The sequence below is a fragment of the Pipistrellus hanaki genome, assembly GCF_964339955.1.
Source record: "Pipistrellus hanaki genome assembly, chromosome: 1".
NCBI lineage: Eukaryota > Metazoa > Chordata > Mammalia > Chiroptera > Vespertilionidae > Pipistrellus > Pipistrellus hanaki.
The window spans coordinates 21,420,151-21,427,612 of NC_140503.1; positions in this window are offsets into that span (position 1 = coordinate 21,420,151).

Below are 7,462 nucleotides of genomic sequence, written 5' to 3' on the forward strand. Positions count from 1 at the left end.
TTCGCAGGGGCTTGTGTCCTTGGGAGAAACAGTGACTGTGGTGCCCAACTGTGCTGCCTCTTCCTGGTGCCAGAGTAGGCAGGGCCCAGGCCAGGACACACAGGGAGAGAGGTCACCCTGAAGGGGACCCCATGCTGGGGTGGGGCTGTGGCAGAGCTGCTCCTGCAGGCTCGGGAGCTCCAGGCTGGGCGCCACCTGCCTCCCCAACTCAGACTAAATATCCAGCCCTTTGGCTAAGTGAGAAATTCTTGGCCTTGGCCTGGCCGGGGCCTCTCTGGCTTCAAATCCCTTTCCTTCACGGAACCGGGGCTGCTGTCTGCCCTCAGCCCGTTCTTCCTGTTCCTCACCCCAGGAGCTCAAGCTGATTGGCAGACTTATCCAAGCATGGAGGGTAGGACACTGGCCTTGGGCAGCAGCCAGGAAGAGGGCGGGAGTGCGAGCCAGAGACCGAGGACAGACATGGAGTCAGAGACTGTCTGGGAGAGCAAGAGACAGAGCGAGACGGGCATTGCCATAAAGTCAGGGATGTAGTGAGAGAAACGGAGAGGCACTGGGAGGCAGAGAGATAGAGCAGAGAGAGACAGAGGAGAGGCCAGGAGAACAGACAGACGTATCCTACAGGAATGCAGGAGAAAGAGAAGAGCGAAGGAAAGAGAAAAGAAGAAGGGGAGAGACCGCTGAGCAGACTGGGCCCTGAGCTGCGGCTCCCGTGGAGTCTGAGCCGTAGCCTTGCCTTCAGCCTTCGGCAGGGAAAGGGAGGGGTTCTCCAAGGTGGGCCCTGGGCGCTGGAGCAGGGACTTCCAACAGCCCACGTCTGCTTCCCATCTGGATCCCACTCGTGGCGGGCTTTCTCTCCAGATCCACGGTCCATTCAAAACAGACAGTGGCTTTTCCTTCGTAGCTGCAAATCCACGCAGACATCTGCTGTTCTCTCGGGTTGTGTGCAATCCCGCAGGCCCCTGCAGTGCCGATGTGGCACCAGGTACAGACAGGTGGTGGCAGAGGGTGAAGAAGGGGGGAGATGGTGGCCCCTGGCTCTGACCTGGAGAGGCCGGCCTTGGAGTCCTTGCCTCAGGGATTTTGGGAGGCTCCCCAAGTCCGCTGACCTCCCAGGCCCTTCCCCTGAGGCTGTACCTCGTGTGCTGGTGACATGGCCAGTTTGTCCTTCCCGCATCCGGGGTGGGATACGCCAGCGCAGAGCCTCTGGCCATTAAGACTGGCCACGGCCAAGCAAGCTACACAATGTTCTTGACAAATGGCACTTGTATATATATTTAAAAAGGGTTTTAAAAGCTAATAAAATGGACTCTGTAAAAGAGCCCAGGCCCAAGCCCCGGTTTTATTTATTTATTTATTTTTCTGTAAACACAAGGCTGAGAGATCTGATGGCATGGGCCTCTCTCCTGTCATCCTGAAATGTAGCTGCCCATCCTCTCGACTGTTTCCTTTCTCTGCTCCTCCCCTCCCTGTGCCCACTCCTCTCCCCCTTGGACTTTTTGACCCTTCTGCAACTCTACCCCAGGCCTATTACTGCTGCTATTCATTTATTCATTCATTCACTCATTCACGTCACCATTCATCCAATGATTAATTTATTCAACCACTGATCTCTTCATTCAGAGATCAGTGGTTGAATAAATTATTGGAAATTGCTAGACTTACAGTCTAGTTGCTATGGACAGAATGTTTGTGTCCCCACAAATCCATATGTTGGAGCCCCAATCCCCAGGGTGATGGCATTTGGAGGTGGGATTTGAGAGATTGTTAGGTTTAGGTAAGGTCATAAAGATCAAGGTCCCATGTTGGGATTAGTGTCCTTATAGGAGAGGAAGAAATCAGAGTAAATCTCTCTCTCTCTCTCTCTCTCTCTCTCTCTCTGCCATGGGAGGACACAGCAGGAAGGTGGCCATCCCTAAACCAGGAAGAGGGCTCTCACCAGACACTGAGTCTGCTGGCCTCTTGATATTGGACTTCCCAGCCTCCAGACTGTGAGAAATAGATTCCCGTTGTGTAAGCCACCCAGTTTGGTATTTTGTTATGACACCTGGAGCTAAGATACCAGTTAGTCAAAGACTCAATGAAAGTCTTACACTAAGGAATGGCATAAGTCAGTGTATGATGAAGTAGTTTAGACAGTAGATTCCTTAGAATATGATAAAGGAGATGAGAACCTTCTCAAAGGGAGTGGGAGTTTGGGTTCCCCTGGTCTGCCCTTAGGATATGGTTTCTACCAGGACATTAGAGGTGGGAGAACTCCAACATCCTTGAGTCAGCCCTGAAATTGCGGGACCTGGAGTTACAGAAAGACCCCAGGGACAGGAAATTGGGGAATTAAAAGGGCACCTTCTAGGTTGTGAGCCTCAGTGTGACTTAAAAGTGCTTCTGCTGGCCATCAGTCCTTCAGTCCTTCTGGAGCACCCCTCAGTCCTTCTGGAGAGAGAAAGCAGGGCAACAAAGGCAAGACTGAGGGCTGGGCATTCAGCCAGACTTGCCTGGGAAGGAGAGGCGTGGGCATTAGAGTTTGGGGGCAGGTGGGAGCCCGGTGAGCTGGAGGGAGAGGCCCCAGCTCTGGAGAATGGGGGAGCAACTCATTACTGTCCTTGGGCAGGGCTCTCCTTCGGAAAGAAGCTGGGGTGGGTGGGCCAGAGGTGGAAAGTAGGATGGAGTGATGACATGCTTGTGTGTGATGGTTTACACTTGGGGACAAGACAGAAAACTAAAAGGTGCTCTGAGCAAGAGCAGGGGCTCAGAACAGGGTCCAGCTTCCTGCTCAGATGTCAGCTTTCCGAGGGATTGAAGTAAGCTCAAGACTCTTTCAGAAATGAGCAGTGCAAGGGAATTTATTGGCTTGTGTAACTGAAAAAAGTCCACAACTGGACAAACTTCAGGCCCATTCTTGACTCAGGGATTTGAGCAATGCCATCGGGACTCCGTTTCCTTTCCACTCTTGACTCCACCCTCAGCAGTGGAGGCTTATTCTCAGGCCAGACCTCTCAGGTCTCAGCTTTTAGCTCACAGGTTCTTACCAAAAGCCCCAGAGCAAAGGTCTCCATGGTGCTGATTGGGTCGTGTGTCCTTGCCTAAACCAGTCACTGTGGCTAGGACAATGCAATGCCTTCATTGGCTGAGACCTGAATCCCATGATAGGTGGCAGAAGCATAGTTGTTTGCATCCCTTGAATGTTTACGAGTACCACAAACTGTTCTAAGCCATTTAAACTAATTTAGTCATTACTCAGTTCCATAGTAGGTGCTGCTATTATCACCTGCACTTTACTGATAGGGAAACTGAGGCACAGGGAGGTTACACAGTAGGTAAGAGAACTATGGTTCAGACCCAGGCTCCTGGCCCCAGCACCTGTACTCTGAAACCCTCCAACATGTTGCTTGGTAGATGTGGAAATTCCATGGCTTGCACTCTCAGGGAAAATCAATTTTCCAGCCTACAAGTCCCACAGGTGCTATTTTTTTTGTCTTTTCTTGACTCGTTGGGAAGTGGAAATGAGAATTCTGTGGGGCATCAGAACCTTTTCTGCTGATGCCCCACAGAATTCCTCACAGCTGACAGTTGAGTTGGATAAATCTTGCTGGTTGGGGAGTACTAGAGGGGCTAAGCACCATCTTTTTTATTCCGCCATTCAGGCATATCAAAAATATTGACCGAACAAGGTGATACTGGAACATCTGGTGGTACCAGAAGACAGGGAAGTGCTCGGAAAAGGGTGGGCATGTCAAAAAGACACACGAGCAACCTGTGGGAACTCCCAATGGATGCGGACATTTGAACAACAAAGTCTAATAATTATAATGTTAAGCTATAACTCATAGAATAAAAGAAATTGCCATGAGTCTAAACTGCAGTAAAAAAAAAAAAATGTTAAAAAAAAGGGGGAAAGACAGTTCAGCTCTTTTTTTTACAAAAGAATTCCAATAAATAAATGTAGTGATAATGAGAGTCATACTAAATCACCATTAAGTCAACACAACAGTAATAACTGTTATAGAAAAGATCCAACAGTGGGAGAAAGTTGGAGGAGAATCAGGCTATTTGCATAATCTCAAAAATTCTCTCCACACCAAGATATGTATTGATTCCAAAGGGGAGGGGAGGAGGCGTTTTACAGTAGAGAAACAGTGGAGAAACCTGGCAGACGTAAGTGTAACCATGTGATCAAAGTTAACATCACCAGCCAGAAGACACTCCCACCTCATGTACCCCATCATACTGAAACCAGAAGGATACAGCATCATTTCTGTGGTGTTCTTACCAAAAATGGACAACCTCAATCTAATCACGTTAACAGAAGGCCTGGCAAATAGCGTGTGCTCAACTAATATTAGCTTTTCTATTTTATGGTGTCATGGTGGTTAGCATTACTGGGCACGCAGTGAGGACCTGAGTCCTGGCTTTCAGTCCGGACAGGATGCTCTCCGTCTGCCCTGAGTCCCTGCAGTTCGGCCCCACCTCGTTGACCCAATCAAGAGATGATGTTGAAAGCAGCTGATGCTCTCTATTTTGGGACTGAGTGGTTCCTGGGCCTTATATCAGCAGTGTAAAGGGGGCCAGGTTACAGCAACGCTTAATGAGGAAAACAGGAGTGAAGTGGCTGCCAGAGGGCAACAGAGCAAAACACCAGCCCTTCCTCCGATGGAGATGCTGTCTGCCTGGGGCTCTGGGCTGACGTGAGAACTGACTTCCCTTTTTCCTCTTTTGAATACAGAAGAACTTTCCCTGACTCTGGCCCACCCCACCCACTATCCAGCCCAGCCTCTAGTTTGGAAATGGAACTTAAAATTTGGAAACTCCCCACTCATTAAGCACCCCATCTTGAAAATTCAAAGGTCCCCAATACTTCCCCATCCCCCCTGCCTCTCTCCCTGTCCCATTTGAAGAATCCACAATTGACTAATTAGGAGCTAATAAGAGCTTTACCTTCATTTTCTCATTCATTCATTCATTCAGACCAGTGGTCGGCAAACTCATTAGTCAACAGAGCCAAATATCAACAGTATGACGATTGAAATTTCTTTTGTGAGCCAAATTTTTTAAACTTAAACTTCTTCTAACACCACTTCTTCAAAATAGACTCGCCCAGGCCGTGGTATTTTGTGGAAGAGCCACACTCAAGGGGCCAAAGAGCCGTATGTGGCTCGAGAGCTGCAGTTTGCAGACCATGGATTTAGACAGTCTTACAAGTTAGATCTGATTCATCCTGTTTTTACAGAAGGAGATGAGGAATCTCAGAGAGCTTGAGACCTTTGCTGAAGGTCACACAGCTGCAGTGGGGAGTGACTAGAACTTGAATTCAGGTGCCTGGCACCTGCGCCATTGCCTGATGCTCAGAGCAGTGAGCCAGATGAGTGGCAGGAGGGAGAAATGAGAAGGAAGGAGGCTGTGGTGGCACAATGCAGCCAGCCTTGGCTGATGAAACCACCTTGCAGGACCCGAGAGACTTTTCTTTCAGCAGCTACTCCTCATCTGGCCCAGAGGCAAGTGCCCCCTCCTTCCTTCTCAGAACCTCCTCATCAGCCCAACCTACTTAGCCTTTGTCCCCTTTGCAGTCTTGGCTCATCTGCTGTCTCCAGGCTGGTGGCTGCTTTTGGCTTCTGCCCTGGGAGCTCCAGACAGGCCAGGGGGGGTCTCCAGAGAGGCCAGACCCCAGCTCACTCAGAGGGGTGAGTTGGATGAGGACCAGCTGCGTTGAGGCAGGAAACTCTCAGCCTCAGCTCTGACTTCTGCCATGCACCTCCTCCTCTTCCCATCACCAGCTTCTATTTCTCCTTCCTGGGGCCGAAGTTGATCTGTTTCAGGCCCTCCTCTCTGGGCCCTTTCCCTCTGCAGCCCTGCTTCCAGAGCCAGCTGACGGCTCCACTGCAACCTGTCTTCCTTGGTAGCTGCCCTTCGAGCCAGGGGCAGTAGCTGTAGCTATTCCCCAGGGCTTGGGAAAATACCCCACACTTGACCCTGACCCCCGGGTGGAGAGGAATGTTGAGGCTGGAGCTTGTGTGGGATCTGCTGTCCTGGCAGGCGGCCTCCCTCTGCCTCAGGATGAGTGATGGGGAGGAGCCAAGTCGGGTCAGGGACTCTTCCAGCTTGGTGGGAGGGGTGGGGGGAGACTGAGAGCCCAGGGCAGTCAAGGGGCAAAAATCCCATCCTAGAGGTCCATTCCCCATGCCAGATGCAGTGCTGGCTCTTGTGTCTGCCCCACACCAGATCACACTCCGCCAGTTTCCTCTCCAGGGAGGCTGGGTTAGGTGCCCAGAGTTAATAGAGAGGGCCTCGAGGGTGGATGGCTGTCAAGTCTCACTCTTCTCATCTGAAAATGGCAAGTGGGGCCTGATTAGTGGTTTTTAGGCTATGTTCTAATAAGCCCTGTGGTTCCTCAGATGCTTCAGAGGCTACAAGGCAAGGGATATGTGTGTATGTGTGTGTGTGTGTGTGTGTGTGTGTGAATAGGGATTGGGGGAGTCTGGCTGGGTCCCTTCTCAACCAGAGCAGCTCCAGGGTGCTTCAGAAGGGAGTGATGTGGACAGCAATGGGAAGAAAAAGAAAGGAATCCCAAGAAAAGCAGGACAACAGCCCCTCCCCCACCACTGGCGTCCCAGGTAGGGGTGGGGAGGACAGCAATGTGCTGGAGGAAGAGGGCAGGGACCAGTTTTGAGTCCCAGGGGTTCTGTTCTACCCAGGATACACCAGTTCCACTTCCATCAAGCTGCCTGGGAGGAGGTGAGGGGTGGGCAGCCGCTCAGGCCGCAGTGACCACGGCTCTCAGGCCAGCTGTTTGCTAGCCTTTGAATTGGTGGCTGACCCCGTGCTGTCCCCAGGCTGTTCCAAGCAGCCTGGGAGTCTTCCAAGCATGTCTTTTGCAGGCCAGATGTGTGTCCACTGGCTGTGAATTCTTGCATGGAGAACAGGTGGGTGGTAATTACTCTAGCAGGAGCCAAGCGTGACTGGGAGCTGAGGAGACGATTCTATTGAGCTGTCAAGAGCAGAAAAAAACAGCCTTCTTTCCCTGAGCTTGCTTTTATAGAGGAAAAATGGAGATGCAATCCAGGGCTGGAGCAAGAGCCTTGGCCCCCCCGGGGCAGAGTCTGCAGCGTCCTGGACATTCCCAGACCCACCCCCACGGTGTCCCTCCTCTCTAAACTGTATGCCATGTGTAGTGAACATCTGCTGTATGCATATGACCAGCGCTCCTTTCTCTTCTTGGGTAACAGAAACCCAACTTTCCGTTGGGGAACTCCGCCTCTCCTATTTCAGGCATTCCTGGTCGGGCTGTGAGCCCTGAGGCTTCTCCCATCCCTCCACCTGCAAAGGATGGGCACAGGACCCCAAGGCCTGCCATCCACGTCTCTCATGGGGAATTTATTTCTGAGTTGGAGTCGCTACTGATCACAGCAGGCGGCCAGCCAGTCCAGGGGTTCCTGCCACCCAGTCTCCCAGAGCTGCCCTGGTCCCTGGC